General features: G+C 40.9%; 1 protein-coding gene across 1 annotated transcript in view; it reads right to left on the minus strand.

The window, feature by feature from the left end:
• LOC115168131 (metabotropic glutamate receptor 4) overlaps positions 1-9393 on the minus strand; it is a 330740-nt gene extending 321347 nt beyond the window's left edge. Inside the window, exon 1 of the mRNA XM_029723096.1 lies at positions 8872-9393. The gene's annotated coding sequence lies outside the window, so the exon portion shown is untranslated. The remainder of the gene's footprint in view (positions 1-8871) is intronic.
• Positions 9394-27146: the final 17753 nt, after the last annotated feature.

Here is a 27146-nt window from a genome sequence, read left to right on the forward strand (position 1 = left end):
ATGTTTCAGGTTATGATGCTGTTGGAGCCTGCTCTCATGCTATAGCGTTAGTATTGATTGGGGAGTCTACAGAGCTCCTATTACAGCACGGGTGTAAAGAAAGAGCAGGTACAGCAGATATGATGAGGACCTCAGACCAGGTGCCAGTAGACTAGAGCAGCACGCCTCTATGGAAGAATGTTAAACAAACATGGTGAACAACCGGTCGTATATGAGGAGGTGTTCGCCTGCATCTTTGGACTTTCCAGATGAACAAAACATAAAAGGGATCCAGTTGGATTTAATTTTATTTGACCATTTAAAAAAAATATATATATATATATATATTACACCACGCACCTGTACATAGCCCATCTATAATTTAGCCCAAACTACTACCTCTTCCCCTACTGTATTTATTTTATTTATTATTTTGCTCCTTTGCACCATATTATTTATATTTGAACTTTGAACGTTCTTCAAATTACATATCTACCGTTCCAGTGTTTTACTTGCTATACTTTATTTACTTTGCCACCATGGCCTTTTTTGCCTTTACCTCCCTTATCTCACATCATTTGCTCACATTGTATATAGTCTTATTTTTGTCTACTGTATCATTGATTGTATGTTGTTTTACTCCATGTGTAACTCTGTGTTTTTGTATGTTGTCGAACTGCTTTGCTTTATCTTGGCCAGGTCGCAATTGTAAATGAGAACTTGTTCTCAACTTGCCTACCTGGTTAAATAAAGGTGAAATAAAAATAAAAAAATAAAAAAATAAATAAAAACAGATACACACTGTATACATTGTAAGCCAGCCAGAGATTGGGTCAGTCACCAAAGTGTGAAGAGTTGAAGCAAGCTTCAGGAAGTCAGATCACACAAGACTGTTTTTAAACTGTGTGTTTTGGGTACTACTCACAATTTAATTCCACAGAGAGATCAGGGAGGGATGTGAGACAATAGCCCAAATGAAGAGGGATGGGTGTGTCAGACAGACATATTCTGTGTCACTGGCTAGGCCTCTGCATTACTAATCAGTGGTGTAAATAAAAACAGTGGTGTAAATAAAGACGTGGCGCAAGCTGGGGAATGAAGAGGAGAAAGGCCATGGTCAATGATGAGGCTTCTCTCTCTGATTAATGAGCTCTTACATATTATCCAGGCCCCATTATGAGATATAGCCTACACACAGTAGCCCTTCAGTCTAATTATGAGACACAGCGTGCATTACAATGTAGCCCATTTTATTCTGAATGGCAAATGCATGCTAATTTACTATGGTGTTTGCACAGTAGTAGTAAAGTATGAAATAATGATAATACAAAGGGGCTGTATTGTCGATGATCAGTCAGATTGACCAAGATACTTCTTCATTAGGCCTAAATGTGTGAGATTGATGAAGCAAGTAAGCTTCTAAAACAAGCGGCGCTTAGCAGACGTCAATCAAGTGGTTACAGTATGGTTTCATTAATGCCACACACACTTTAAGTTATTTTCTTGTACTTACAGTACCTTAATCACGCCAGATAATTAACGAGGATTTGCACTCTTGATCAGGAGGAAAAGAGAAAAGACAACCAGCCTGTAAGTTAGCTAACGCATCTCTACAGGAACTGATGCTATTTCTCCTCTCCCTTGTCCCTAGCTTCCTCTTGCCTTGTTCACGTTCAATTGTAGAGTTTGGGGAAAACAAGGAGAGCATAGCGATGTAATAAATCATGACCAGTGTGTGCTGACAGTGAAACCTACAGCATATGTCTCTGCTGCCTTTTGCATTCATCTCTCTATAAGCCACCACCAGGCTATTGAGAAAAGTTGATGTGAACAGTGGATCTATAAATGTTTAAAGTGCAGCGGATGGACAGTCCAGACTAAGACCTTAGTGGCTAACGTGGACTTGTATGGCCACTGCAACAGCTAAGTGATATTAAAATGGTCTAGGACCAAAGGCTTTGAAGCACTCTAGCATTAAACCACACAATTAAAGCCAACAATATATTCCATGTAAAACCTTGAGGCAATAGAGCATCAACGCTGATATGAAGGCAAAAATATCAGTTAATTTCTTCCATGTTCCCATGTGTTGATGAAGGCTGCCGCTGCTGTGACATATGAAAGGATATCAGGCCAGTGGGAGCAGCAAGAGCTGGTTGATTGTTAACGCCAGGATTTAGGGGCTGTTCCCAGCCTGCCTGTGGCAGCATCTGTATATGAGGGAGGGAGTCCTCCGGGACTCTAGTGAGAGGAACAAGGCCTAATCTGGTGGGGTTGTGGCTGGGTTTGATGCCTCTCTGTAGGGTACAGACAGACCCTGGCAGTGTGAGATATGATTTATCAAGCCTACAGATGTAGGATCTTAATTTGATCAATCTTTTCTTTCTGAGAATATTCCTGCATAGCAGGAAATGCAAACGTGTAATGTATCCAAGGTTTAAAAAGTATTCTAAAGTTTGTAATTTCCACTTTAAAATGTCAGACTTGATTTGCTCTTATAAAACATTTATCAAACCCCACAAAAAAATGTCCATGAATTATAATCCACATAATTCACATTTCCTGTTGCTGTAGCAAACTGTCTCAAATTAAGATCCTACATATGTAACTCTACAACATTTACATTTACATTTTAGTCATTTAGCAGACGCTCTTATCCAGAGCGACTTACAGTAGCGAAGGCATACATTTCATACGTTTTCATACATTTTTTTTTTCTTCCGTACTGGTCCCGCGTGGGAATCGAACCCACAACCCTGGCGTTGCAACATTCTGAGAGCATAGCAGCTTCTCTGGAATTGATATTTGCAAGAGAAAAGTGGGTGACTCTGATGTACCCTATAATAGGGTAATCAGGTAAATAAATAGGTTAAATCATTGCATTTTGCGCATTTGTCTAAATAAGACATTATCAGGTCTTGGGGTGTGAGAGATCTATCAGCCTATTATCTCTCAAGATGTCTGCTTGCTTGTGTGTCATGGAGGAAATTGATTTGAGAGAGCCGCTCTCCCTTTATATATCTATGCCCTAATCCTGTTTGTATGGATGTTTGCATGCATGGGAGCACTGAAGAGGCACACACACATGAACACTTACTCAGTGGGGCTGAGCAGTCAAGCCACTGTGCTCAGAGGAATAACTACCGTGAGTTATGACATCCCCCCCCTAAAACAATGACGAATGCTTCGCCTTGTGAGATGAGGTGCCCCCTCAGGAGTTGAGAGAGGGGAAGCTGTACCGCCATACCGGAATGAATAGATTGTTCAGTCCGTTGTTTATGTCGTAAATCTCAGAAATGTACCACAGTGTGAACAGATGTCATCTCCGATCAGTGTCAGCCGGCCTCTAATGAAGTGGATCAAACTGTGGGCACATTTCAGCTCTCATGCACTTGTGTGATCAGACTAGAGTAGACACTGGCCATTCCGAATACCCACACCCAATAATAGGTTTTTGGGTATGCATAAATAGAAGGTTTTATTGTATGTGAAATTTCAAAAATGTGTTTGCTTTAAATTCCAGGATGTCAAACTCATTTTGGCTTTTCATGAAGTAGAGTCATCTTTTCAGAGTCGTCTAGTCACACTCACGTGTTTGACAACAGCTGATAATCAGAATATCCCCGCCATTTGTTGCGCATTAGATGACGCCTCCTCAGTATGGATGAGTATTATGTTGATATTTGTTGCTTAGAGCATATGTTTTTACAGTAGTACACCATATTTCATTTTAGTAAGTAGAAGCCAAGACAGATTTTGGACACTGTTTGTTAGTGTAGCGACATGTACTCATGCAGGTGCGCACACAAACAAACACCGACAGTAGTAGGGGCCATCACACATTGTAAATAAATTCTTATTTACAATGATGGCCTACACTGGCCAAACCCGGACGACGCTGGGCCAATTGTGCACCGCCCTATGGAACTCCCAATCACGGCCGGTTGTGATACAGCCTGGATCTGACTCAAATTAAGATGGTGTCAAATTAAGATGGTGTAAAACCATCTTAACTTTTCACATGCATGCAACTGCAGATGGTCGTGCCATGGAGCACCACGCCCCCATTGCGAGCTCCTATTGGAAATGAATGACCCATTGGAGAATCTGCCAAAGCCAGTCTGATAGGTCCATTATAACAGTGGGTGAGCACAACAGGAACTACAAGACCAGCACTTAATAGTACTGGCATACTCCACAGGTTTCTTGCACCATGATTCACTTCTAACCTAAGACTTTAATGCAAAATCATTATCCACATATGTACATTTATTAGAAGAGCCACTTCACTTCCATTTTTGTTCGTATTGGATGAATGGCACTACAGTGTCATGTGGACTCAGAAACTGTAAAAGTTGGACACAAACCAAAGGCAGAAAAATACCAATTGCTCTAGGCCTACATTAGGAAAAATCTGCTTTTAGGAAAATATTTTAAGCTTGTTTAGAGACGGGCAGCATTTTGATCTGGTTTTAGGGGCATGTTGTTTTGGCGCTAATATGATCATCAGACTGTGATCAAAACTCGGGAGACATCAGGCCCCCTGATGAACAGATGGTCATAGCCAGGAGGAGCAGCAGAGGAGGTGAACCAGAATGTGGACTGGACACTCCATGAACATGGAGTCATTCGAAAACTCAAAACTAAAGAAACTTCCAAATATTTAGACTTGAGAGGACAAAGTGGTATCTGATGGTCTGATAGTCTGCTCCCTCATTATGCTGTTTTGGCTCTTTTAGTCGAAGCATGATCCAGTAACACGCAATGACCCTGAAAATGGATTATGAGCAGCCTGTTGAGATCCTTGACATTGCGTACTCTATCTGTAACCTCTGAAGTAAGAGACGTGACAGGTGTATGTAGGGGAGGGAGGGGGGGGTCTACATTCTGTTTGAACTCTGTCTGCTCAGAAAATGAATTGAGATTGAAACTCAGAAATTGTTCATTAAAAATCCCAATACAATTGAAATTAATCCCCTATATTGACTGAATTAATCATGGAACTGATCTCAACCCAAGCAGATATCAAATATTTATCCCATTAAATACAATAAATATGCTTTGCCAAGGTAGTGTGGGGAGAGTGAGGTTGTAGTGCATCCATTTTGATTATCTCTCTCTCTCTCTCTCTCTCTCTCTCTCTCAATACAAACTCTCTCGTGAAATTTCGACCTGAAAGCTTTCGGACATCAGAGCAATGTTGAGGGAATCCTATTTGAGTCAGAAAAAGATACTCATATGATAGGTAAGATATAGAAAACCTTGCAGAGTGCCTATCCAACGGACAATCTCTTGGAAATAAATATAAACTATTGGAACTGATTTTGGCACAAGATGGAGGGAGTGTTGGAATATAATGAATTAAATGACAGTTAACGGAAATGTATGCTTAATCCAGTATAAACGAACGTATAGAATTTATTACACAAGACAAAATTCACAAATTCTACAGCACAACAGCAGAGTCATGTCTTAAGTGTAAAACTAACAATGACTCAATAATTCATGCCTTCTGGGAGTGCTATAATGTCCAAAAGTTACGGGCAGAGTTAGAAAGCTGGCTGTCAGAAGTTTTACAATGTAAGTTTACTATGAATCTGTCTATCGGCATATTTCCAGGTGTGTGTATTCATGGATTCCAAGGGAAGCCAGGCTTCCCCCAAAACATAAATAAACATTGTTTTAGTCTCTCTGTGTTTCATAAATTTCCTTCAATTTGCAAGGCTGAATGTATCTCCGGAGAAAGCATCCGAGCGAATGAACAAAACAGCGGCCCTTTGTCTCAGTATGTGTAGTCCATCTATATGATGCTATCTGGTCAGAAAGAGCATGACATTGTTGCCACCTGTAGCATTGAATGCAAGGGAACCCAGCGAGCATTTGGCCTCCCTTGATAATTTTCTAAATAAAAGAATAGCCAATCAGCGTTGAGCTAAACTGAGTGAGCTCAGCTGTGAATGGACCTGGCACACCAAAAAAAAAGTGTCAAGGGAAGACAGTTTGGATTTGGCTTCACACCAATCACATCAGAAAAAACATGAATTGTTCCATCTTGTTGTGTTGTTGTCCTCTGGTGGCTAACTAGCTAGCTAAAAATCACCCCTTTCCTAAATTAGCCATGGATGGAGATAGGGATTTGGACTTGTGGTTTTACCTAATTCTCCGTACTAGCCAATGATCATAACGGCAATTATGATCCAACCATAAATGCATACACTGTGTCACTGGCCTGAGAGGGTGGAAATTCAACATGTAGCTAGATGTAGTAGGCTAATGTTAACTGGCTGGCCTGGCACATCAGTACCCATCAAAGGAAGTTAGGCTAGCGAGCAAGCATTTTAGCCAAGTAAAGAAGGACAACAAAACCTAAACGAGTGTACTGTGTGACAGAGTGATAGACCGTTTAGGTAACATAAAAGAGGATGGCATTGGCGTTTCTCTACAAGTAGGGTGAGTCAACATGTTTTTTCTACTTGCACGCACACACAGAAATCAGTAACATGGACGGCCACATCATATTAGCGTATTAGCATACGTTGATAGGACTAAATAGTTTTTTGATAGGTGATCAGATGATGTTGAAATGTTGAAGTTGAAATGGTGCTGGAATAGTGGAGGCCTGTTTTCTTTGCGACTTGCGGTAACTCTCCGTGGTTCTAAATCAATACTTGTTTAGTAGACCAAAAATGTCTGAAACATTAACTCGATTGACCATGCTGTAGGTCATGTAACTGCTTATTACATGCAATATGCTTTGTGGACTCCACCGGACAGATCTTGTTCTCCGGAATTGTGATGAAACAAAGGTGTGGTTGAATTTATTCTGCCACTGTGCTGTGTCTTCTTATTGTCTCGGCCTTAGGCCTATATATCACGATGGCAAGGCATATGAATTTACAGATTATAGAGCAAACAATGCAATTAACACAACACAAAGGTTGTAATATGGCCTTTTTCCTGGCTTGGCTTCTCCGGTGATATTACCTACGCACCTCTACTGCATATTTCAAGACATAACATATGGGGGTGCGGTGTGATACTCAATGGGTTGGCCAATATTATTTTCATCACTTATATTGAAGAAGCTATTACTTAAATACTGCAAGTCAAATTATACTCAACGTTAAGGGAATGGAAGAATCAAATGCTTTATTATATAAATATTGAGAAGAGTATGGCTACCGACAAAAACAGCAAAGCACAGTTTGAGGTCATATGCTGTAGAGTCTTACAAGTATACAAACTCTCTCTCTCCCATCTTTCTCTGCCCTCTCTCAATAAAATGCTGAAAACTGATTGGATCTGACAATCCTTGACAGACACCTTCCTAAACACACATTGTATATAGTATATAGCATCCTTGCATTAGCACTTCAAAAGAAGAGGGAATAACACCAGAATGTGGAATTATTGAAAATCTGGTAGCCTCACAGACATATCCCATTACATGAATTTTGCCTCCTTGTGATAGTGATTTCAATGTATTCCAACACATCTTGGAGTTTAATTAAATCCAATATTCAACATTAAAATCTTAACCCAATCTTAACAAAGCAAGAATCTCACTTGAATAGAATCTTAATTTAATTAATTAATTTTCATTCTGACTCATACCTGCTGCTTTTCAATTGATTACATCCCATTATCTATTCTCATCTGAATGGCAGCTAAATAGAGCAGGAAAAACAGAGGGGCTTGCTAGGGGGGCTTGCTTTGACACAGCTGATGAAGGGGATGATTGTAATGTGTACACAGTACCGAAGAATGTTAGCCTATTACAGCCCGAGCCCACTGGGCTTTACAGTCCTTGGAGGTGATTCATCTGTTGAGTATCTGGTTAGGCGACAAACCAAAAATGGAGAGGGATAAATGTATTTGGACTACATGAGTGCATGCAAGAGCTAGTGCAGCAGATTTGCACGTGCGCACTCACACGCAGTCTGAGCAGTGCACACACACACGCTGAAATGAAACGAGTGAATATCCCTCAAACATCTTGACAGACAAGCAAATACACACTCTGGATTCAGCCCACTTAATGTCAAGGTGCATCAAATAACTTTTTAAATAGCCTGCTTTGACCGCACTCTCACTTTGGACTGCTGTGCAAGAATGCCAGTATGTTTTCATAAATCAAATATCATGATCCATCTGATATCAGGACAACAAAAGAGTAATCTTTCCCCAGTTTTTGCAGTCATCTAAAGCAGGGATGGGCAACTGACAGCCCATGGCCCCCCTTTTGTATGCCTGAGGTTCCAAGCTGTTTTGGAACTCAGTCGAGGTTTTCACCTTACAGTTGAGAGTTAGAATAGTAGAATACACAAGGTGCAATTTAGAAATTTGGTTGTGCATCAACAGTTTCTCTTGTCATGTCAGTCACATTAATTACCGATTGGGGGCCTCCATTGATTTTGGTAGTCACACTCACTCTGATATCATATTAAAAACAGCAAACGTTTCTTACCGCCCATGGCAAAATGAATAGAATTACATGAAATTATTTAGATAATTGCTCAATTTTCTTAGTGCCCCCAAAGGGCTAGGGCCGGCTCTGACTGCATGTCTGGGCATGGATGTGGTTATGCAGACCCACAAGCCACTCGAGCCATTGCGGTCCCTCATGATGAGTTCAGATTTTTTGTGGCCCCCACCCCCATCGAAGTTGCCCATCCCTGACTCAAAGGATGCAGATCTACAACAAAATGCAGCGATTCTACAACCTTCAAGAAGAAACATTTGAGCTAAATTTGGAGACAAAAAAAATGTATATCAGCAATGATATAAAGATGCATAATGTGCATGTATTGGAGAAGTATCATTCTATTAAATAATCACATGTAGCCCACCACATGATTCTTTTCAATGAGCTAAGAGAAAATGAACTCTTACCTTTGAAAGAAACCCACTGGATTTTATTTCAGAAAATGTCGTTTATGAAGACCAAGTTCAATTGATACCGTCCACTCTAAATTTCTATTTTCAACGACTGTGTCTTTCAGCATGTGCAGAAATACGGATTCTTTCCAGAGAACTCCTCTTTGGTTAGAACCCGAGTTTGAGAAAAACAGGTGTAAGGATACAAAGGCATATGTTTAGTCCTGTAGTTGGGGGATACAATAGCAGTGCCGAAGAATTACGAGAATAGAACCTCCAGGACCTGTCTTGATTTCTCGGTAGTCCAAATCCCACTGGTCTCTAGACTCCAAACAAATCCTGTCACTTCTCAAACTGCCCAATGACTCTGCGTGCTGAAACCACTGTCCATTGGCGAGTGGCGCTGAAAGGGTTCCTGCGCTGGTTATTTTCTACTTTGTGTGAGTGTAGCTTACAAAGCCACCCCTTCCTACACTGCAGGAAATTAGTATTTAACGTCTTACCAATCCATCCGAATACTGAGCTTTATCGTGCAATTCTGACTCTGGCAATGAGAGTGACTGATAATAGTACATTCCAGCATGCTGAGAAGAGGGGTTGCGCAAAATCGATGCAAGAAATATTACAGCGAAATCAGTTGCCTTTTAAACAAATCAATGTTTCAGTGCAAATAAGCGGCTTGAAAATATCAATAGGAGCGACAGACAAACGAATTATAAATGTATATCAGAAGATAGTGATAAAAAAACTAAATACCCACGATTATTCTCTGCTCTTTTTAACACGTTTGTCTAACCTTACCTTAAAGTACGAGAGAAGATATAGCCTATAGAAATACGGCCTTTTATGTGATTACATTGGTTCAGGTGTTTAGCCAAACTTGGGAGTCAGTTCGAGATCACAACAAAATAAATAGACCGATTTTGTCATGCATTCTTTCAAGCATTTCTTTCATAATAGGCACAATTTCTCCTGCCCCTATTTTTCTCCTCACTGGAAGCTATGATGGGGAACAACATATCGGAGTCTGTTTTGGTTTTCAGGTTGATAGTAGGCTAATGACCTTACATTACACTGGCCATTCTCTTCTAACTCTTATGGGGCATAATAGGTGCTGCATTGAAACGCACTCGCTTTTATCCAAATTCAACTATATCAAGCGCTTCATCACTGAAGTTAAGCAGGTTCTATGGGGGCAGTGAAACGCAGCTCGCTTCTGGGCGACCCAAACCCTACCAAATCATCCAATATAAAGCAAAACTATAGGTATATTGGTAAATGTGGACATGTTGACGCTTTGTGGTGTCTGGTGTGAAGTTCATGATGGCCTTTTGGCGTTAATGGAACTTTTGAATCGGCAAACCTGAAGAAAATAATTGTCCATGCCAAATTACAGAAGAGAACAGAGAGCAAATGGCTGGAGAAACATTTGTGGCTACTTTGGCTTAGTGAAAAGCTGTTGTGGAAACGTAGGAGTGGGTGCGGTGGGAATTTCTTCTGTGACTGGCCAGTCAATGAATTGCATTATAATCATTCTGAAGGTTGACGGCGCCGACTAGTGCCTCGTTTTGTCAACAGCTGCAATTCTGTTAATAAAGTCTGAAGTTACTTTCAGTGCGTAAAATTACATACTTGCTAAGTTACTCAGTTTGGTTGTGTATTGGAATACAAAAATGGCTTAATCAGGGATAATAAAAATATGATAATTATAAACCAGGATAAAAAAATGTTAGCAGACAATTCAACATGTCTCCATGCCTTCTCAAAATCCACACACACGCCAAATCTATAATGATTGGAACCTCTGTACTCCCCCAGGGTAATCCAGAGCATGCCTATCTTTGTTCATTAATATGTTATGTTTGTCATTACATTCCTGATTGCAGATATTGATTCCATCTCTTCATTGTTGAGTTTAGTGCATCCTTCCAATAATGAGGGAATAGCCTGACCCTACCTGCCCATTCAAATGGGAAACAAGCAAATGGTTCCCATTTGGGTGTCTATCTCAGAACATTCCCACGACACTGAGCACATTCCATAAATTATTTGTAGTTTTGAACATTGACAAACCATTCCTCTACTGAATAACAGGTAATTAAATAAGTACAAATTTACAACAAAATCTCTATTTTGTATTTAAATGGCATGTAGAAGGGTTCTGACACTTTTTTGTGATTTCAAATGTTTTTGAGAAACTTACCCCAAACAGCAAATCACTTGTAGTATGGGGGCCCCAGAGAAACATGAACAAAGGCTCCAAGAACACCCAAATGCGTCCTTTTAGAAATGCAAAGCTCTCAGTATAGTGATACAGGTCTTTAGATATCGTACACATGAAATTGTGTAATTCCAAACTTTATCTGCAATCTTATATTCCCTTTTGCGCACCTCGAGCCACTTCCCCTATTCAGCTGTTCCATTCTCCATGTAGCCTACTGCTACAGGAACTGTCAAAATAAAGGAAACACCAACATAAAGTGTCTTATTAGTGCTTTAGGCCACTCCGAGCTGCAAGAACAGCTTCAATGTGACTTGGCATAGATTCTAGTGTCTGGAACTTCCTGTGTGGAAGCACCCCATGCTTTCAATATACTTTGTATCCAGTGGCGATTTTAGCATGTCAATCTTAGTGGGGCAGAGTAAAAAATGTAATAATTGTATGCATGCCAGTAAAGCCACTACACAACACAAAACAATACATTAATTGTACTATAACAGTGACAAACGGTTCCCACAAACTGTTCGGGCCTATATAAAGCTGTCTCAACAGCAGAGTCCCAACACCTTACCACTGCTACATCTGCCTATTAGCGGAGCCTTGTCTGGCAGCGAAACAGTTCATTCAGCCTAATTTACTGCCTTTTAAAAACATATGGCTGACTTGATTAAACAAAGGTGGTTTCTACTGACAATTGAGATGTACAAACTCTGGCATAAGGGGACGACAACCGTATAAGAGGCAATCCGTAATTTCGATTAAGACATTAATGAGTGAAGTAGGACAGACGTAGTCAATTTAACCATTTGTTCAGCACTTTTGAAATGTACAGAGACAGAATTCAGAACATGGGCCATTCTTACAGTATTCTCCCTGTACACCATCTCAGGACCGTAGGAGAAATAAAGAGGGCATATAAGCAGACAATGAAAGCTCTTACAATATTCAAGTATTGTCACGCCCTGATCTGTTTCTGCTGTTCTTGTGCTTGTCTCCACCCCCTCCAGGTGTCACCCATCTTCCCCACTTATCCTCTGGGTATTTATACCTGTGTTTTCTGTCTGTCTGTGCCTGTTCGTCTTGTTTGTCAAGCTTACCAGCGTTAGTCCTGTCAGCGCCTGTCTTTTCCCAACCTCTCTTTTTCTTGTCCTCCTGGATTTTGACCCTTACCTGTCCTGACCCTGTACCTGCCCGCTTGACCACTCTGCCTGTACCTGACCCTGTGCCTGCCTGCCGTCCTGTACCTTTGCTCCTACTCTGGATTATCAACCCCTGCCTGCCTTGACCTGTTGTTTGCCTGCCCTTGTGGTTACAATAAACATTGTTACTTCACACAGTCTGCACTTGGGTCTTACCTTGATTCCTGATAATGATGACATTTCTCTAAAACAGGCTATAGGCTACATGTGCACCACCAACAGCTAACAGCTTACTAAACAACATACACTTAGTATTACTTTCTTAGCTACATTATACATATCTCCCTGGTATATTACATAATTTATGCAGCAGCATATAAAACATGGGCAAACTTTGTCATCAAAATCTGGCATTCTCTGGATTTATGGTGCTTTCCCAACAACTGGGAACTCTGGGAAAAAACAAAAACAAGGTTGAATCATGATGACGTCCGTGATCTAGAAAGATACACGATTCCCGACTTGCAATTCCAAGTTGAATTACCCTATTAACGTATTTTCCCAGTCGGAGCTTGTTTTTTTCACAGTTCCAAGTTGTCTTGAACGCACTGAAGTCAGATTTCCCAGTTCCGAGTTTCCAGTTGTTTTGAGCGCAGCAGAGGTCATGCTGGATTGACAGAATGGCCAACGTTGAATGTTTACACGTTTAAGCTTGGAAAAGAGACCCTTAAACCCAGACTTGGGACCACACACCCACTCTACTGAATAGCAGGCTAGTGATTGCTTTGCAATGCTTGCAGTTAGCGACTGATTCCTTCCAAACCGCTCATTGTTGAATTTGCAATTTCCAACTTGTTGTGTAACGTTTATGTCCAATGGCCGACGAGCACTGATACATTTTATCTATAATTTCTCTTCATTATTTATTGAAAAGGATTTGCCGTTAGATGGTCGACTTGATTCACGATGACTGCTAGCTTGCTAGCTAATATTTTGAAAGTCCAATCAAAGCTACTGTAGATATAACGTGATTTGACAATTTTATCTGTGGCAGATGATCTTGAGCCTTCTTGGATGAACACTTATAAAGTAACTCTATGGCAGTACCCAAGGAGCTTGATTTTTTGAGCTCTACCCTTAGATTTTGAGGTGATGTAGTGTCCCCATGAGTGACAGAACAATGAGCCAATCACGGCGCAACTAGAGAACATTACCAACCCCTACGCTTCGTATTTTCCGCTGGCTGCCCCACCACCACAGAAAGCACTGAGCTAGGCTGAAATCTGCATTTTGGAGCTGCCTTACTCAATAAAGCAAAAAAGAGACCAAGTTTGTATGCGGCTTTATTAACTCAATTATGATTATTTGTATTTATTTTTTTACATTGGTTTGTAAACTGATATGTGACACGTATTTATGCCAAAATAACATGCAAAACAAGGCAGGCTCTGCCCCCACCTACCCTGAATGACAGGTCACCACTGTTGTATCCTAATTTACAGAGAGGTATCGCTCGAGTCGCAACAAAATGTAATATAACTTTGCAGATAAAGTTATGACACAATTTCATGTGTACAACATCTAAAGACTTGCATCACTATACTGAGAGCTTTGCCGTTCCAAAAAGGACATATTTGGGTGTTTTTGGAGCCTTTGTTCATGTTTTTTCAGGGCCCCATACTACACAACGATAATAAGGAAGTGATTTGCTGTTTGTAAGTTTCTCAAAAACATCTGAAATCACACAAAAGGTCATGAAAAATGTTGATTTGGTTGTAAAAAATATATACTTAATGAACTTATGATAGTACTCAGTATTAGACTACACACTGTCGCCCAAGACAATGGTAATCGAAACAAAAAAATCTATATCCATCTCTGAGTAGAAGAGTAACAACTGTATTTAAGTTACATACTGTATATATTACTATTCATTTTTTCCCTTGCAACATTGATAGTACTCTTAAAATTGGATACACAAAGGCACTTTATAGTGGTTGCAAGGCAAGTAAGTGTTGGTCCTTATAGTCTTCATTAGTAGTCTGAAATTTGTATCAATCAGCATGCAACAGAGAAGACCTCCTCCGGAGCAGGTTGAGAGTGACTGATGTTGTTTATCCTGATGCCATGCACTGCATAGTAAAGGTCTCAGCATTAACAACCCATCAATACAGACTCTTTCTCTGCATCAACTTTAACAAAGATTAGACACATCTTGTGTGTTAAACCTTGATGCAGTTATACATAAATGTATACATTTCCAATGGTTGCGTTACAATAGATAATTTGATAAATCTATGAAGTAGTAGAAAATATATGTTTTGTGATTATCTCATTACTGGTCGTGACAGATCTCAACAGGGTAAGGAAACAGCAATGAACGACAAGGACATAGATAGCCAGTGCAGTGGCAGTATGGCTATTGGCGTGGTTTGACCATGTCACGTTGATGAGATACATTTATTGAGAAGACAGCTAAAACCTAGACATAGGCTTAGACATTGTCAAAAGACAGACACAGTTCTTCCTATCTCATGCATGAGTTCCAGTCCAGAAGGGCTTTCCAAACGTTTGACTGTCAAAAGTTTCTTTCCCACTGTTTTCATCAAAAACCGGTGACACAGTGGTAAGCCATTGGCTTTTGTAATCTACAATCAGTTGGAATACAAGGTTCACTTCTTACAACATATATATATTATTTTTTAAACAGTGAATCTGCTTAAAACTTCTCCAGGATTGGTGGGTGCCCTGCAGGACAGTTGAGCTAACGTAGGCTAATGCGATTAGCATGAGATTATAAGTAACAAGAACATTTCCCAGGACATAGACATATCTGATATTGGCAGAAAGCTTAAATTCTTGTTAATCTAACTGCACTATCCAATTTACAGTAGCTATTACAGTGAAAGAATACCATGCTATTGTTTGAGGAGAGTGCACAGTTTTGAACATGAAAAGTTATTAATAAACAAATCAGGCACATTTCGGCAGTCTTGATACAAAATGTTAAACAGAAATGCAATGGTTCATTGGATCAGACTACAACTTTGCACATACACTGCTGTCATCTAGTGGGCAGTATCTAAATTGCACCTGGGCTGGAATAATACATTATGGCCTTTCTCTTGCATTTCAAAGATGATTTTTTTTTTTTAAACGGTTGGTTGTTTCTTTGTATTATCTTTTACCATATCTAATGTGTTATATTCTCCTACATTCCTTTCACATTTCCACAAACTTCAAAGTGTTTCCTTTCAAATGGAACCAAGAAAATGCATATCCTTGCTTCGGGGCCTGAGCTACAAGCAGTTAGATTTGGGTATGTCATTTTAGGTGAAAATTGAAAAAGGGGGCCGATCCTTCAGAGGATTTATTAGTTCCCTACTCTACCTGCTAAACTACCATTCAGATGAAAATGCATGTACAAAATCCTAACTACATTTGTAAGTACAGTGTCCAGTAGAGGACAGTGTTTGAAAGCAGCTTTGAATTGAAGAAAGCACCGTAACCATGGCGAAATCAGTGGGATCTAGCATTCTGCAACACATGGTTTGAAAAAGCACTTGATCAAAGGAAGCTTCGGACTTCGTTGATGACATACTTCTGATAAAGTGATAAAGGCATTGGCAAACGCCCCCGGGGCTCCGGTATCAAACGTAATATCACTTATTCCCTGTTTACATCGTGACGTATTTCATTATGCCCTCTGTCATCTTCACAGAGTCTTGCCCAGCCACTGAACGGACAAGTGTAGCGTGTGTAACGGAAGATTGAGTAGAGCCTGTTTCTGGCCAGAAATTACATTTAATTTGGGAGATCGCTAAATATACCTTCTTATTCAAGACAGTATAAATATATTATTTTAGGTGATAATAAAACATGTTTTGTTTAGTTTCTTTTTCCTCAACTTGTTTCTCTAACTTTATAGCAAGTCAAGCTAGCTAAAAGCTAGGCTAGGTTGAAGATACCATTGTAGCTAGCAACCTCCACCTAATAATTATAATCAAAAACAAACATCATTATGATCACAATAAACTTAAACAGGAGGCAACAGACATATAAAATAATACGCTGAACAGCCAATGTGTATTATCTAACATTACTATTAAAATAGTACTCACTTGGTGACAGTGTAGTTATCTGGAGGAAAATGGAGGAGGGTCATGCTTTTTCAATTTCAGTCAAGGGAAGGGTTTAGTATTTTTTTTTTAGCTTGTCCAGGGCAGGGTCATGTAATTTGTAATTGATGAAATTTCTATATTTCTCAGCATTTGAGAATTAGTTGCTTAATATGCTATATATCGACTTGTGCCCGATGCCGCCCCTCATCTCTGATTCTCTGCTGGGCACGCAATATCAATTTCCACCTATAGGCTATTTAGTGTGGTCTCATTCAAATGTTCCATAGCCTATAGGCTATAGGCTACGAAATGCATGCTCGGTGAAGCACAAAGAAAAGTTTTATTTCTAAGATAACTGCTGGGATTGTGTAAATAAAACTACGCAGCATTACACACGGCAATGGATATTATAACCCTGCTTTTGCTGATAAAAAAAACCTTTTTGTTTGCTGCTTAACCAATGGCTGAGCTGTGTAGGGCTACAGTGGCAGTTTAGGAGGACAGTCAAAGGTTTCTTCCAAAATTATTTTTGATTACCAGGGCGCACATTTAGAGCATCTGCATCAGTGTCTTCACTGACATTTCCAACCTCTCCCTGACCGAGTCTGTAATACCTACATGTTTCAAGCAGACCACCATAGTCACTGTGCCAAAGAATGCGAAGGTAACCAGCCTAAATGACTACCGCCTCATAGCACACACTTCGGGAGACATGAAGTGCTTTGAAAGGCTGGTCATGGCTCACATCAACACCAACATCCCGGAAACCCTAGACCCACTCCAATTTACATACCGCCCATACAGATCCACAGATGACGCAATCTAAATCGCACTCCACACTGCCTTTTCCCAACTGGACAAAAGGAACACCTATGTGAGAATACTGTTCATTGACTACAGCTCAGCGTTCAACACCATAGTGCCCACAAAGCTCATCGCTAAGCTAAGGACCGTGGCACTAAACACCTCCCTCTGCAACTGGATCCTGGACTTCCTGACAGGCCACCCCCAAGTGGTAAGGGTAGGTAACAACACATCTGCCACACTGATCCTCAACACCGGGGCCCCTCAGAGGTGCGTGCTTAGTCCCCTCCTGTACTCACTGTTCACCCACGACTGCACGGCCAACCACGACTCCAACACCATCATTAAGTTTTCTGACGACACAACAGTGGTAGGCCTGATCACAGATAACGATGAGACAGCCTATAGGGAGGAGGTCAGAGACCTGGCAGTTAGGTGCCAGGAAAACATCCTCTCCCTCAATGTGAGCAAGACAAAGGAGATGATCGTGGACTACAGGAAAAGGAGAACCGAACAGGCCCCCATTATCATCGACAGGTCTGTAGTGGTGCGGGAAGAGAGTTTCAAGTTCCTTGGTGTCCACATCACCAACAAACTATCATGGTTCAAACACACCAAGACAGTCGTGAAGAGGGCACGACAACACCTTTCCCCACTCAGGAGACTGAAAAGATTTGGCATGGGTCCCCAGATCCTCAAAAACGTATACAGCTGCACCATCGAGAGCATCCTGACCAGTTGCGTCACTGCCTGATATGGCAACTGCTCGGCATCCGACCATAAGGCGCTACAGAGGGTAGTGCGTACGGCCCAATACATCATTGGGGCCAAGCTTCCTGCCATCCAGGACCTACAGTTGAAGTCGGAAGTTTACATACACCTTAGTGAAATACATTTAAACTCAGTTTTTCACAATTCCTGACATTTAATCCTAGTAACAATTCCCTGTCCTAGGTCAGTTAGGATCACCACTTTATTATTTATTATTCCCAGTGGGTCAGAAGTTTACATACACTTAATTAGTATTTGGTAGCATTGCCTTTAAATAGTTTAACTTGGGTCAAATGTTTCGGGTAGCCTTCCACAAGCTTCCCACAATAAGTTGGTGAATTTTGGCCCATTCCTCCTGACAGAGCTGGTGTAACTGAGTCAGGTTTGTAGGCCTCCTTGCTCACACACACTTTTTCAGTTCTGCCCACAAATGTTCTATAGGATTGAGGTCAGGGCTTTGTGATGGCCACTCCAATACCTTGACTTTGTTGTCCTTAAGCCATTTTGCCACAACTTTGGAAGTATGCTTGGGGAGCATTGTCCATTTGGAAGACCCATTTTCAACCAAGCTTTAACTTCCTGACTGATGTGTTGAGATGTTGCTTCAATATATCCACATCATTTTCCTGCCTCATGATGCCATCTATTTTGTGAAGTGCACCAGTCCCTCCTGCAGCAAAGCACCCCCACAACATGATGCTGCCACCCCCATGCTTCACGGTTGGGATGGTGTTCTTCGGCTTGCAAGCCTCCCCCTTTTTCCTCCAAACATAACGATGGTCATTATGGCCAAACAGTTCTATTTTTGTTTCATCAGACCAGAGGACATTTCTCCAAAAAGTATGATCTTTGTCCCATGTGCAGTTGCAAACCATAGTCTGGCTTTTTTATGGTGGTTTTGGAGCAGTGGCTTCTTCCTTGTTGAGCTGCCTTTCAGGTTATGTCGATATAGGACTCATTTTACTGTGGATATAGATATTTTTGTACCCGTTTCCTCCAGCATCTTCACAAGGTCCTTTGCTGTTGTTCTGGGATTGATTTACACTTTTCGCACCAATGTACGTTCATCTCTAGAAGACAGAAAACGTCTCCTTCCTGAGCGGTATGACGGCTGCGTGGTCCCATTGTGTTTATACTTGCGTACTATTGTTTGTACAGATGAACATGGTACCTTCAGGCATTTGGAAATTGCTCCTAAGGATGAACCAGACTTGTGGAGGTCTACAATTTTTTTTCTGAGGTCTTGGCTGATTTCTTTTGATTTTCCCATGATGTCAAGCAAAGGGGCACAGAGTTTGAAGGTAGGCCTTGAAATACATCCACAGGTACACCTCCAATTGACTCAAACAATATCAATAAGCCTATCAGAAGCTTCTAAAGCCATGACATCATTTTCTGGAATTTTCCAAGCTGTTTAAAGGTACAGTCAACTTAGGGTATGTAAACTCCTGACCCACTGGAATTGTGATACAGTGAATTATAAGTTAAATAATCTGTCTGTAAACAATTGTTGGAAAAATTACTTGTGTCATGCACAAAGTAGATGTCCTAACCGACTTGCCAAATCTATAGTTTGTTAACAAGAAATTTGTGGAGTGGTTGAAAAACAAGTTTTATTGACTCCAACCTAAGTGTATGTAAACTTCCGACTTCAACTGTATATACTAGGCGGTGTCAGAGGAAGGCCTAAAAAATTGTCAAAGACTCCAGTCACCCAAGTCATAGACTGCTCTCTCTGCTACCACACGACAAGCGGTACCAGAGCACCAAGTCTAGGTCCAAAAGGCTCCTTAACAGCTTTTACCCCCAAGCTATAAGACTCCTGAACAATTAATCAAATGGCCACGCGGACTATTTACATTGTACCTACATGTACAAATTACCTCAACTAACCTGTATCCTCGCACATTGACTCAGTACCAGTACCCCCTGTATATAGCCTCATTATTGTTATGTAATTTTATTGTGTTACTTTTTATTTTCTTAATTATTTTTCTTGAAGTGCATTGTTGGTTAAGGGCTTGTAAGTAAGAATTTCACGGTAAGGTCTATCTACACTTGTTGTATTCGGCGCATGTGAAGAATTTTTGATTTATTTGATGTTCTGAATTCTGTCCTTGTACATTTCAAAAGTGCTGAACAAATAGTTACATTGACTAGTTCCGTCCTAGCTCTCTCATTAATGTCTTAATTGAAATTACGGATTGCCTCTTAACAGCTCGTCGTCCTCTTATACCAAAAGTTTGTACATCTCAATTGTCAGTAGAAACCACATTTGTTTAAGTCAGCCATTTCAGCTATGTTTTTTTAAAAGGCAGTAAATGAGGCTGAATGAATTGTTTCTCTGCCAGCCAAGGCTCTACTGATAGCCAGGTGCAACAGTGGTAAGGTGTTGGGACTTTGCTGTTGGAACTCTGCTGTTGGGACAGCTTTACATAGGCCCTAACAGTTTGTGGGCACTCCTTGTCACCGTTATAGTCCAATTAATGTATTGATTAGTGTTGTGTTGTGTTGTGTAGTGGCTTTGCTGGCATGCATTAAAAAAAATGGGGGAGTTAGACCCACCAAGATTTACATGGTAAAATCACCACTGAAAGTGATCTATAACAGCACTTTGGTCGGCGATGCTTTATGCTAGAAACAAGCTGTAAAATACCCAGGAAATGGGAAAGACGTGACTCCGATGCATATGGGGATATCATTGTTTCGTTTCTTTGACATTCAGAGGAAGACTTTGCTTGGGAAGTAATCTAATTCTGTCACTATCAATTGATTAAGCAATTCACTTTCTGTACAATAGAAGATGTTTAAACCCAGACAGCTTTTAGGCAAACACTTGTGACCTTCTCTCTAAGGCAGCTGCAGAAGAAGAGTAGCCAGCAGTTAAAGCTTCACTTTTTCTCTGTCGGTAGGCCTACTCTGTCTGGGGTGGAAAGGTAACTTTTGAAAATACCATATTCAGATTCCTAATGACATCTCATATTTTATTATTTGCAAATGGGCAGTTTTGTTCCAAACAAGACACACTGATTTGGCATTGGAGAAATATGATAAGATGAACACATAGGCCAATCTCTCTGTCCATTCTTAGCCCGTAATTTTGGTCATTTGTGTGATATGAGAAAAAAAAAACAGCTAGTATGTAAAATTATGTAGAATTGCATGACATTTTTATGAAAGGCAATTTTTTCTCAGACCTGCAAATGAGATGATAGATTCATGCAATCCTTTTACTATAAAGCTGTAAAATATAAACCTGGCTACCCCTACCGCAGTCAACAGCACTGCACCCCCCAAAGCTACTCGCCAAAGCCTTCCCCATTTCTCCTTCTCCCAAATCCAGTCAGCTGATGTTCTGAAAGAGCTGCAAAATCTGGACCCCTACAAATCAGCCGGGCTAGACAATCTGGACCCTTCCTTTCAAAAATTATCTGCCGAAATTGTTGCAACCCCTATTACTAGCCTGTTCAACCTCTCTTTCGTGTCGTCTGAGATTCCAAAAGATTGGAAAGCAGCTGCTGTCATCCCCCTCTTGAAAGGACCTTTCTAAGGTCTTTGAAAGCCAAGTCAACAAACAGATTACCGACCATTTCGAATCCCACCGCACCTTCTCCGCTACGCAATCTGGTTTCAGAGCTGGTCATGGGTGCACCTCAGCCACGCTCAAGGTCCTAAACAATATCGTAACCGCCATCGATAAGAAACAATAATGTGCTGCCGTATTCATTGACCTGGCCAAGGCTTTCGACTCTGTCAATCACCACATCCTCATCGGCAGACTCAATAGCCTTGGTTTCTCAAATGATTGCCTCGCCTGGTTCACCAACTACTTCTCTGATAGAGTTCAATGTGTCAAATCGGATGGCCTGTTGTCCGGGCCTCTGGTAGACTCTATGGGGGTGCCATTCAATTCTTGGGCCAACTATTTTCTCTGTATACATCAATGATGTCGCTCTTGCTGCTGGTGAGTCTCTGATCCACCTCTATGCAGACGACACCATTCTGTATACTTCTGGCCCTTCTTTGGACACTGTGTTAACAACCCTCCAGACGAGCTTCAATGCCATACAACTCTCCTTTCATGGCCTCCAACTGCTCTTAAATACTAGTAATACTAAATGAATGCACTTCAACCGATCGCTGCCCGTACCTGCCCGCCCGTCCAGCATCACTACTCTGGACGGTTCTTACTTAGAATATGTGGACAACTACAAATACCTAGGTGTCTGGTTAGACTGTAAGCTCTCCTTCCAGACTCACATCAAACATCTCCAATCCAAAGTTAAATCTAGAATTGGCTTCCTATTTCGCAACAAAGCATCCTTCACTCATGTTGCCAAACATACCCTCGTAAAACTGACCATCTTACCGATCCTCGACTTCGGCGATGTCATTTACAAAATAGCCTCCAATACCCTACTCAATAAACTGGATGTAGTCTATCACAGTGCCATCCGTTTTGTCACCAAAGCCCCATATACTACCCACCACTGCGACCTGTACGCTCTCGTTGGCTGGCCCTCGCTTCATACTCGTCGCCAAACCCACTGGCTCCAGGTCATCTACAAGACCCTGCTAGGTAAAGTCCCCCCTTATATCTCAGCTCACTGGTCACCATAGCAGCACCCACCTGTAGCACGCGCTCGAGCAGGTATATCTCTCTGGTCACCCCCAAAGCCAATTCCTCCTTTGGCCGTCTCTCCTTCCAGTTCTCTGCTGCCAATGACTGGAACGAACTACAAAAATCTCTGAAACTGGAAACACATCTCCCTCACTAGCTTTAAGCACCAGCTGTCAGAGCAACTCACAGATCACTGCACCTGTACATAGCCCATCTATAATTTAGCCCAAACAACAACCTCTTCCCCTACTGTATTTATTTATTTATTTTGCTCCTTTGCACCCCATTATTTATATTTCTACTTTGCACTTTCTTCCACTACAAATCTACCATTCCAGTGTTTTACTTGCTATATTGTATTTACTTTGCCACCATGGCCTTTTTTGCCTTTACCTGCCTTACCTCATTTGCTCACATTGTATATAGACTTATTTTCTACTGTATTATTGAGTGTATGTTTGTTTTACTCCATGTGTAACTCTGTGTTGTTGTATGTGTCGAACTGCTTTGCTTTATCTTGGCCAGGTCGCAATTGTAAATGAGAACTTGTTCTCAACTTGCCTACCTGGTTAAATAAAGGTAAAATAAATAAATAAATAAATAAAGGAGATCTTTCCACCCCTACTCTTCAGCGAACCCACAACCTTCTGGCCCGCAGCCCTTTGCGCTATCAAACTTCCCACATTGCCATGTAATACAGTACGAAGAATAGTTTCTAAAACTGCATATCTAAGGCTCTGGTCTGTCCAAGAAGTGTGGGTAAACGGTAGACATGCTCTCTGCTATCCACTCTGTTTTAATTATTATTTTGGGTATAGGGGAGGGTCACGTGTTTGTTTTTTTCAAGCATTCAGGGAGGGTTTAGGTCAAATATATTTTGCTGCAGGGACCATGTAACCTTTATTATAAATAATGTTCACTCCATTATAGGAATAAGTTATTGTTTACAAGTTGCTAGCTATCCCATAAAGCCATCAATATTTTCATCTTCTTCTATGGTTTGGTAAGTTTATGTTCTTCAACAGACTCTGGCTGGACTGAAGACGACACAAAGTATGCGGCATCCGTCTCACAACAGAGCCTTCAACTGCAAGGGGGCATTGCGTTTCCCCATCGAATTGCATGACATCCGCCAAAATGTAACGGAGTGCTTATGGGTAATGTGAATGAGGCTAAAAACCAATTTATACTTACTCTGTCAATGCGACCCAGAGGCTCCGTACGGACTGTGTGACTCAATTGCGGAGCCTCTGGAGGCTTGCAGACGCCAAATTGAGCTCTGTACCGCATCGCTGTGCGCCTCCCAAAGTTTTTAACAATGTGGAGTGCTCCATATAGCGCTGTATAGCTCCGCATTGACATGATTGGTTGACGGTAGGTGGGGGCGGGAGGTCCTGTATAAATACAAACTCACTTCCTTGACAATTTCCTTCACAACAGCTCTGCGACGCGAAAGAAGTATGAATGCCCTGATTTCTGCAGAGAAAGTATCACAGTAAATGCTACACGGCCACTGCAGACTGCAGTTTGACTATATCGAGCCTTTTAATTGTAAGTATATGCATTCTATGTGCCATAGTACATTGTAGATCCGTTCCTCCCCTGGCACGCCTTCCTAGGGGTTCCAGTAGGCCTACTGAGAAACTGTTTGTATTATAATTTCCTATTATGTATTGTGCAAGTTGTTAAAGCTGAAAGCTAAAGATTGTATTGTGATCTTGTGAAATGAACGTAAACCAAGCTAAATGGTTGTGAAACGAGATTTTGAAACAACTGATGCACTTACTGAGTTATAGAATTGCATAATGGAAAATAAAATACATTTTCATTTTGGAATCGGTTTTTGATTCCATGCTCCATCTTTGATAAAATAACCTGTATTATATTGTTGGTGTTAGTATATCTGAGGACCTCACCTCGTTAATAAAGAGTGGTGTAGTTTGGCTACTTACAATTCTGTCCAAGTTTTGTATTAAAGAGGGATTAAAATGGATGTAATTGTCATTTGTTTTGTCAATGATCTACACAAAATACGCTGTAATGTCAAAGTGGAAGAAATTATTTAAATAAAATGTATTCATGAAAGATATGAAGAGTGGTATTCAGTGTTGGATTTCCCCCAAACATAACACATTGTATTCAGGACAAAAAGTACATTTCTTTGCTAAATTTTTTGCATTATTACTTTATTGCCTTATTGCAAACAGAATGCATGTTTTGGAATATTTGTATTCTGTACAAGTTTCCTCCTTTTCACTCTGTCATTTATGTTAGTATTGTGGCGTAACTACAATGTTGTTGATCCATTCTCAGTTATCTTCTATCACAGCCATTAAACTCTGCAACTGTTTTAAAATCACCATTGGCCTCATGATGTTAGGAAGGATGCCTGTATCTTTGTAGTGACTGGGTGTATTGATACACCAAAGTGTTATTATAACTGCACCATGCTAAAAGGGATATTCAATGTCGGCTTTTTTTTACCCATCTACTAATAGGTGCCCTTCTTTTCAACCCATTGGAAAACCTCCTGAGTCTGTGCTTGAAATTCACTGCTCAACTGAGGGACCTTACAATTATCTGTATGTGGTTGCCTGCTTGGCAACACGCATGACAACGTTCCAAAGGGTTGAGCCCCATCCGCGATATTTCATGCAAGCTGTGGATTGAGTTTATGGCACGTTCTTACCTCCGTAACACCTGCACAACACAACAACCAAAGATGTAGGCGAAAATGACTCCTACAGCATTACGGCCAAGATCCTTTTAACGCATACATTCGGCTAGCCAAGCTTACATTACCCTCGTGTTGGTGCTAGCAAGCAGGCTAAATTGTGTTAGGTATCAACTGCCAATCCAGTAGAGTCTGGAAACTATAGTGAGTATTTGCATAAAGTTCAGCTTTCCCCAACTTTGGCCCCGTGCTGTTCACGTGCCCTCGGCCATGCTCATTTCACCCAAACAGTCCCCGCCCACTTCGCTTCCCTTCATTGACAATGAATGGGGCTCCGATGTTTCATCACCCCAAATGTGCTGGGTGGATTTCTGGTGTTAGCCCCATCTACGTAGGATTGTCTGTCTTATTCAAAAGAAACAAAAATCTGAGAAACAGAAGGGGTTTCAAATGAGGACCATTCTAAAGAGTCTAATGGTTTCTGTTACTACTGGAACACTACTGCTCAGTTAGAGGTATTGTTTCTTTTGGTTTTAGGGGCTAGGGGGAACTCTAATGGCCCGTGTTGACCGTGAGTATTACTCATTCTGGAAGATTACCTTTAAGTATCCAATTTTGTTACTTCCTTCCTTTGTGAGTCAACCTCCTGCCTGAGTAATGATGCAGACCTATAGAACCATCCCTCTAATGGAGGGGTGGATTCTCAGTTTTCTGCAGACAATCACTACTTAAAGCTCTACTTCCAGTGGTACTAGCAGGCTAACTCTATTTCTATGGCGTTCTTCCATGAACACAAGTCATCTTGACAAAAAAAAGTTACCTATTGACTGTTAGCTGGAAAGAAAAGAAAGCAAAACTAGATTATTGTGAAAAACAAACATCCAACAAGATTATTCATAATTAGCCAAATCCAGGGCTTTCCACTGTCTGTAGGAAAGAGTATATGACTGGTAAAGCACACCTCATCCCCCTTACGCCTCAATCAGATCGACAGCATAATTGCATCAATGCTGCGTAATCAATTCTGGACTCAAACCGTTTTCATAATTTTTTTGTTGATGTGCAACAAATTTGAACATTGACCTTTTGCTACTATTTCTGTGAAGTCTACGCATACAATTTGTTGGATAAATCAAACGAATGCACCACACAGAACGCACTACAAATGCCTCTGCAACGCTGCAAGGCAAACACAGCATTCCATTGGAAATTAATGTGCTTCTGGTGTACCAAAGTGCAATGATGCTGTCGGTCTGATCGAGGAGTTACCCAGCAGGGTCAGGGAAAGGTTTTGTGAAGCCAGAGGGCTACAGAATCATTCCACACAGACGTCTCTGATTTTCACTTCTTTAGGCAAGGTGCTAAGGATGGGCAGAAAAACCAGCAGCAGACACACAAAATGCCATTCATAATTCATGATTCAAGAAAAGCTAACTATTATTGATCTAACAGTTGTAAAAAGAGTGTGTTTCATGTGTTGAGGCATGCGCTGTCACTTTTACTCAGAGACCTGAGAGCTTTTTCATTCGAATGCATTTTAATCAAACTTTCCTAGCTATTATGACTGCTAATGTGATTCTCCAGGTCTCTTCACAGTATGTTTCAAGACTTATAGCTGGACATACACTACATGACAAAGTATGTGGACGCACGTTGGCACTGTGCATTGGGCAGATAGCGTTCTCCTGGCATCGGCCACACCCAGATCAAATAAAATTAAAATATATTTGTCACGTGTCGAATACAACGCCGTGAAATGCTTACTTACAACCCTTAACCAACAATGCAGTTCAAGAAATAGTTAAGAAAATATTTTCTAAATAAATTAAAGTAAAATTTAACAACGAGGCTATATACAGGGGTACCGGTACCGAATCCATGTGCGGGGGTACAGGTTAGTCGAGGTAATTTGTAAAGTGATATGCATAGATAATTAACA

Source organism: Salmo trutta, chromosome 30 (genome assembly GCF_901001165.1).
Source record: "Salmo trutta chromosome 30, fSalTru1.1, whole genome shotgun sequence".
Lineage (NCBI taxonomy): Eukaryota > Metazoa > Chordata > Actinopteri > Salmoniformes > Salmonidae > Salmo > Salmo trutta.